The sequence below is a fragment of the Triticum aestivum genome, chromosome 5A, assembly GCF_018294505.1.
Source record: "Triticum aestivum cultivar Chinese Spring chromosome 5A, IWGSC CS RefSeq v2.1, whole genome shotgun sequence".
NCBI classification, from domain to species: domain Eukaryota; kingdom Viridiplantae; phylum Streptophyta; class Magnoliopsida; order Poales; family Poaceae; genus Triticum; species Triticum aestivum.
This window is the reverse complement of record NC_057806.1, coordinates 242,335,453-242,343,444: the sequence shown is the minus strand read 5'-3', so window position 1 is coordinate 242,343,444 and position 7,992 is coordinate 242,335,453.

Genomic DNA, 7,992 nt, shown 5'->3' with positions numbered 1-7,992 from the left:
AGTTCCTACCGGAGAATCACGACGAAAACATGTGCCAGCCCCTATGCATAGGTTCATGGGCGGAACCCACAAGTTGATCACCAAAACATACATCAAGTGGATCAATAGAATACCCCATTGTCACCATAGGTATCCCACGCAAGACATACATCAAGTGTTCTCAAATCCTTAAAGACTCAATCCGATAAGATAACTCCAAAGGGAAAACTCAATCCATTATAAGAGAGTAGAGGGGGGAGAAAACATCATAATATCCAACTATAATAGCAAAGCTCGCGATACATCAAGATCGTATCACCTCAAGAACACGAAAGAGAGAGGGAGAGAGATCAAACACATAGCTACTGGTACATACCCTCAGCCTCGAGGGAGAACTACTCCCTCCTCGTCATGGAGAGCACCAGGATGATGAAGATGGCCACCGGAGAGGGATTTCCCCCTCCGGCAGGGCGCCGAAACGGGTCTAGATTGCCTTTCGGTGGCTACAGAGGCTTCTGGCGGCGGAACTCTCGATCTATTGTGCTCCCCAATCGTTTTAGGGTATATGGAGATATAAAGGCGGAAGAGGTACGCCAGGGGAGCCACGAGGGGCCCACGAGGGTGGAGGGCACGCCCAAGGGGGGTGGGAGCGCCCCCTGCCTCGTGGCTTCCTCGTTGCTTCCCTTACGTGGACTCCAATTCTCCCGAGCTACTTTCCTTCCAAAAATAAGTTCCGTGAAGTTTCGGGTCAATTAGACTCCGTTTGATTTTCCTTTTCTGCGATACTCTAAAACAAGGAAAAAACAGAAACTGGCACTAGGCTCTGGGTTAATAGGTTAGTCCCAAAAATAATATAAAATTGTATAATAAAGCCCATAAACATCCAAAACAGAAGATAATATAGCATGGAGCACTCAAAAATTATAGATACGTTGGAGACGTATCAAGCATCCCCAAGCTTAATTCCTGCTCGTCCTCGAGTAGGTAAATGATAAAAATAGAATTTTTGATGCGGAGTGCTACTTGGCATAATTTCAATGTAATTCTTCTTAATTGTAGTATGAATATTCAGATCTAAAAGATTCAAGATAAAAGTTCATATTGACATAAAAATAATAATACTTCAAGCATACTAACAAAGCAATTATGTCTTCTCAAAATGACATGGCCAAAGAAAGTTCATCCCTACAAAATCATATAGTTTAGTCATGCTCCATTTTCGTCACACAAGAATGCTCTCATCATGCACAACCCCGATGACAAGCCAAGCAATTGTTTCATACTTTAGTAATCTCAAACCTATAAATTTCACGCAATATATGAGCACGAGCCATGGACATAGCACTATGGGTGTAATAGAATATGATGATGGGGGTTATGTGGAGAAGACAAAAAGGGAGAAAGTCTCACATCAACGAGGATAATCAATGGGCTATGGAGATGCCCACCGATTGATGTTAATGCAAGGAGTAGGGATTGCCATGCAACGGATGCACTAGAGCTATAAATGTATGAAAGCTCAACAAAAGAAACTAAGTGGGTGTGCATCCAACTTGCTTGCTCACGAAGACCCAGGGCACTTGAGGAGGCCCATTGTTGGAATATACAAGCCAAGTTCTATAATGAAAAATTCCCACTAGTATATGAAAGTGACAAAACAAGAGACTTTCTATCATGAGGATTATGGTGCTACTTTGAAGCACAAGTGTGGCAAAGGATAGTAGCATTGTCCCTTCTCTCTTTTTCTCTCATTTTTTTGGGCCTTCTCTTTTTTATGGCCTTTATCTCCCTTATTTTTTTGGGCCTTCACTTTTTTATGGCCTTTCTCTTTTTTTCCTCACTTGGGACAATGCTCTAGAAAATGATAATCATCACACTTCTATTTATTTACAACTCAATGATTACAACTCGATGCTAGAACAAAAGATGACTCTATATGAATGCCTCCAGCGGTGTACCGGGATATGCAATGAACCAAGAGTGACATGTATGAAAGAATTATGAACGGTGGCTTTGCCACAAATACTATGTCAACTGCATGATCATGCTAAGCAATATGAGAATGATGAATGTGTCATGATAAACAAAATGGTGGAAAGTTGCATGGCAGTATATCTCGGAATGGCTATGGAAATGCCATAATAGGTAGATATAAGGAGGTTTATGTGTGAAAGAGCGTATCATATCACGGAGTTTGGATGCACCGGCGAAGTTTGCACCAACTCTCAATGTGAGAAAGGGCAATGCATGGTACCGATGAGTCTAGCAATGATGGAAGGGTGAGAGTGCGTATAATACATGGACTCAACATTAGTCATAAAGAACTCACATACTTATTGCAAAAATCTACAAGTCATCAAAAACCTCGGCACTACGCGCATGCTCCTAGGGGGATAGATTTGTAGGAAAAGACCATCGCTCCTCCCCGACCGCCACTCATAAGGAGGACAATCAAATAACACCTCATGTTTCAAATTTGTTACACAACTTTTACCATACGTGCATGCTACGGGACTTGCATACTTCAACACAAGCATTTCTCAAATTCACAACTACTCAACTAGCACGACTTTGATATTATTATCTTCATATCTCAAAACAATCATCAAGCATCAAACTTCTCTTAGTATTCAATACTCTATATGAAAGTTTTTACTATTCTTGGATGCCTAGCATATTAGGATTATTTAAGCAAATTACCATGCTATTTAAGACTCTCAAAATAACATAAGTGAAGCACGAGAATTCATCTATTTCTTCAAAATAAAACCACCACCGTGCTCTAAAAAGATATAAGTGAAGCACTAGAGCAAATGACAAACTACTCCGAAAGATATAAGTGAAGATCAATGAGTAGTCGAATGATTATGCAACTATGTGAAGACTCTATAACATTTAATAATTTCAGATCTTGGTATTTTATTCAAACAGCAAGAAAAATAAAATAAAATGACATCTAAGAATAGCAAACGTCATGTGAAGAAGCAAAAACTTAGGATCAACCGTTACTAAGCGATAGTTGTTGAAGAAGAAAGGTGAGATGCCAACCGGGGCATCCCCAAGCTTAGACGCTTGAGACTTCTTGAAATATTATCTTGGGGTGCCTTGCGCATCCCCAAGCTTGAGCTTCTGTGTCTCCTTAATTCCTCTCATATCACGGTCTCCCTAAATCTCAAAAGCTTGATCCACACAAAACTCAACAAGGACTCGTGAGATAAGTTAGTATAAACCATTGCAAAAACCTTATCATACTCTACTGTAGCAAATCACTAAAATTATTATTCAAAATTGCATACTAAATGCCTCTCCATATTTAATAGTCCTATCCTCAAATAGAATCATTAAAGAAGCAAACATATGCAAACAATGCAAACATAACAGCAATCTGCCTAAACAGGACAGTCTGTAAAGAATGCAGCAACATCCATACTTCCCTAGCTACAAAAATTATGAAAGAAAATTCCCACTGTAGTAAATTTATCAGAGCTTAATATGCAAAAGGTTTCAACATTTTATCACATTCTGACTTTTCTAGGGAATTATTTCAACAGCGGTAAACTTTCTGTTTTCAAACAGCAACATGTGGACTTCTAAAATAGGTATAGTAAAGGATATCAATGCCACTTTTATTGAAATAAAAGATGAAAAACATTGTTCTAAATAACAGCAAGCAAATTATAACAAAATAAATTGACGCTCCAAGCAAAACACATATCGTGTGGTGAATAAAAATATAGCTCCAAGTAAAGTTACCGATGAACAAAGACGAAAGAGGGGATGCCTTCCGGGGCATCCCCAAGCTTAGGCTCTTGGTTGTACTTGAATATTACCTTGGGGTGCCTTGGTAATCCCCAAGCTTAGGCTCTTTCTACTCCTTGTTCCATAGGCCATCGAATCTTTACCCAAAACTTGAAAACTTCACAACACAAAACTTAACAGAAAACTCGTGAGCTCCGTTAGCGAAAGAAAGCAAAACACCACTTCAAGGTACTGTAATGAACTCATTCTTTATTTATATTGGTGTTAAACCTACTGTATTCCAACTTCTATATGGTTTATAAACTATTTTACTAGCCATAGATTCATCAAAATAAGCAAACAACACACGAAAAACAGAATCTGTCAAAAACAGAACAGTCTGTAGTAATCTGTAGCTAACGCAAATTTCTGGAACTCATAAAATTCTCAAATAAATTTCTGGACGTGAGGAATTTATATATTAATAATCTGAAAAAATAATTAACTAAATAGCACTTTCCAAATAAAAATGGCAGCAATTCTCGTGAGCGCTAAAGTTTCTGTTTTTTTACAGCAAGATCAACAAGACTTTCCCCAAGTCTTCCCAACGGTTCTACTTGGCACAAACACTAATTAAAACATAAAACCACATATAAAAAGAGGCTAGATAATTTATTTATCAATAAACAGGAGCAAAAAGCATGGAATAAAAATAAAATTGGGTTGCCTCCCAACAAGCGCTATCGTTTAACGCCCCTAGCTAGGCATGATGATTTCAATGATGCTCACATAAAAGATAAGAATTGAAACATAAAGAGAGCATCATCAAGAATATGACTAGCACATTTAAGTATAATGCATAGGGATTTTGTGAGCAAACAACTTATGGGAACAATAATCAACTAGCATAGGAAGGCAAAACAAGCATAACTTCAAAACTTTAAGCACATAGAGAGGAAACTTGATATTATTGCAATTCCTACAAGCATATATTCCTCCCTCATAATAATTTTCAGTAGCATCATGAATGAATTCAACAATATAACCATCACCTAAAGCATTCTTTTCATGATCTACCAGCATAGAATTTTTATTACTCTCCACATAAGCAAATTTCTTCTCATGAATAGTAGTGGGAGCAAACTCAACAAAATAATTACCATGTGAAGCATAATCCAATTGAAAACTAAAATCATTATGACAAGTTTCATGGATATCATTATTCTTTATAGCATACAAGTCATCACAATAATCATCATAGATAGCAACTTTGTTCTCATAATCAATTGGAACCTCTTCCGAAATAGTGGATTCATCACAAAATAAAGTCATGACCTCTCCAAATCCACTTTCATCAATATAATCATCATAAATAGGAGGCATGCTTTCATCATAATAAATTTGCTCATCAAAACTTGGGGGACAAAAAATATCATCTTCATCAAACATAGCTTCCCCAAGCTTGTGACTTTGCATATCATTAGCATCATGGATATTCAAGGAATTCATTCTAACAACATTGCAATCATGCTCATCATTCAAATATTTAGTGCCAAACATTCTAATGCATTCTTATTCTAGCACTTGAGCACAATTTTCCTTTCCATCATACTCACGAAAGATATTAAAAAGATGAAGTGTATGAGGTAAACTCAATTACATTTTTTATAGTTTTATTTTATAAACTAAACTAGTAATAAAACAAGAAACTAAAAGACTCGATTACAAGATCTAAAGATATACCTTCAAGCGCTAACCTCCCCGGCAACGGCGCCAAAAAAGAGCTTGATGTCTACTACACAACCTTCTTCTTGTAGACGTTGTTGGACCTCCAAGTGTATAGGTTTATAGGACAATAGCAAATTTCCCTCAAGTGGTTGACCTAAGGTTTATCAATCCGTAGGAGGCGTAAGATGAATATGGTCTCTCTCAAGCAACCCTGCAACCAAATAACAAAGAGTCTCTTGTGTCCCCAACACACCCAATACAATGGTAAATTGTATAGGTGCACTAGTTCGGCGAAGAGATGGTGATACGAGTGGTATATGGATGGTAGATAAAGGTTTTTGTAATCAGAAATTATAAAAACAGCAAGGTAACTAATGATAAAAGTGAGCGTAAATGGTATTGCAATGCTAGGAGACAAGGCCTAGGGTTCATACTTTCACCAGTGCAAGTCCTCTCAACAATAATAACATAATTGGATCACATAACTATCCCTCAACATGCAACAAAGAGTCACTCCAAAGTCACTAATAGTGGAGAACAAATGAAAAGATTATGGTAGGGTATGAAACCACCTCAAAGTTATTCTTTCCAATCAATCCGTTGGGCTATTCCTATAAGTGTCACAAACAGCCCTAGAGTTCATACTAGAATAACACCTTAAGACACAAATCAACCAAAACCCTAATGCCACCTAGATACTCCAATGTCACCTCAAGTATCCGTGGGTATGATTATACGATATGCATCACACAATCTCAGATTCATCTATTCAACTAACACATAGAACCTCAAAGAGTGCCCCAAAGTTCCTACCAGAGAATCACGACGAAAATGTGTGCCAACCCCTATGCATAGGTTCATGGGCGGAACCCGCAAGTTGATCACCAAAACATACATCAAGTGGATCAATAGAATACCCCATTGTCACCACAGGTATCCCACGCAAGACATACATCAAGTGTTCTCAAATCCTTAAAGACTCAATCCGATAAGATAACTTCAAAGGGAAAACTCAATCCATTACAAGAGAGTAGAGGGGGAGAAAACATCATAAGATCCAACTATAATAGCAAAGCTCACGGTACATCAAGATTGTATCACCTCAAGAACACGAGAGAGAGAGAGAGATCAAACACATAGCTACTGGTACATACCCTCAGCCCCGAGGGAGAACTACTCCCTCCTCGTCATGGAGAGCATTGGGATGATGAAGATGGCCACCGGAGAGGGATTTCCCCCTCCGGCAGGGTGCCAGAATGGGTCTAGATTGGCTTTCGGTGGCTACGGAGGCTTCTGGCGGCGGAACTCCCGATCTATTGTGCTCCCCAGTCATTTTAGGGTATATGGAGATATATAGGCGGAAGATGTACGTCAGGGGAGCCATGAGGGGCCCACGAGGGTGGAGGGCGCGCCTAAGGGGGGTGGGCGCCCCCCTGCCTCGTGGCTTCCTCGCTGCTTCCCTTACGTGGACTCAAAGTCTCCCAGGTTGCTTTCCTTCCAAAAATAAGTTCCGTCAAGTTTCCGGTCAATTGGACTCCATTTGATTTTCCTTTTCTGCGATACTCTAAAACAAGGAAAAAATAGAAACTGGCACTGGGCTCTGGGTTAATAGGTTAGTCCCAAAAATAATATAAAAGTGTATAATAAAGCCCATAAACATCCAAAATAGAAGATAATATAGCATGGAGCACTCAAAAATTATAGATACGTTGGAGACGTATCAGAGCGTAGGGTTGCGGATCAAGATGCTGAACGTGCTAAGGTCCTCCAAAGCGCATAAGAGGCCCGGGTTGAAGCCCAAGGCGCCTGCCGGGAGATTCAAGAGGCCAAGAAGATTGCGGCGGGTAAGGCCTTTATTATGGAGAGCAAATTTGTGAGGAGAAGGTACCTCTTACTGACCCGGGTTTGGAGTTCTCCAGGAGTGTTTGGGGATCTGCACCGGAGTATTGCTGATGCTGCGGAGTTCTTCCAAGCGAAGAGGGGAGCTCAATGGAGAAGCTGTTCTGGTCGCAGTACCTTGCGCCAGAGCATCCGGTGCCCCTCAGCGATCAGCTGAAACAGTTGACCGAACTGCATAGGGTGGCCGGATTAGCTATGAGGGATACTATAATCTGTGTCTGGCCCGCTGAGCCCATACCCGACAGCTACTTCAGGCTCGTGAAGCGGCTAGTTAGTGCGTGCCCCTGACTAGATGTCGTAAAGCGGTCGGTCTGTATCGAAGGTGCCCGGATGGCCTTCGCCCATGTCAAGGTACAGTGGGCGAAGATGAATGCCGTCAAGCTGGCAACCGAGGGACCACCCGTAGGAAAGGAGCACCGCACTCTGGAGCGGTATTTTGACGAAGTCTTGGAAGGTTCCCACATTGTAGAGGGCCAGTGTTCGAAGGACATTATCTTCGAATGAAACTATCCGTGCTGCCCGAACTTTGTATTTTGAAACAAGGCTTATGTATAATATGTTGCTTGTTTTTCCGCTAATTCTTTTCCTCATGTGCGGCAGTTTACGGTATCTGAGAGTTGGCCAGTCGATGACTTTAGCCCCCACGTA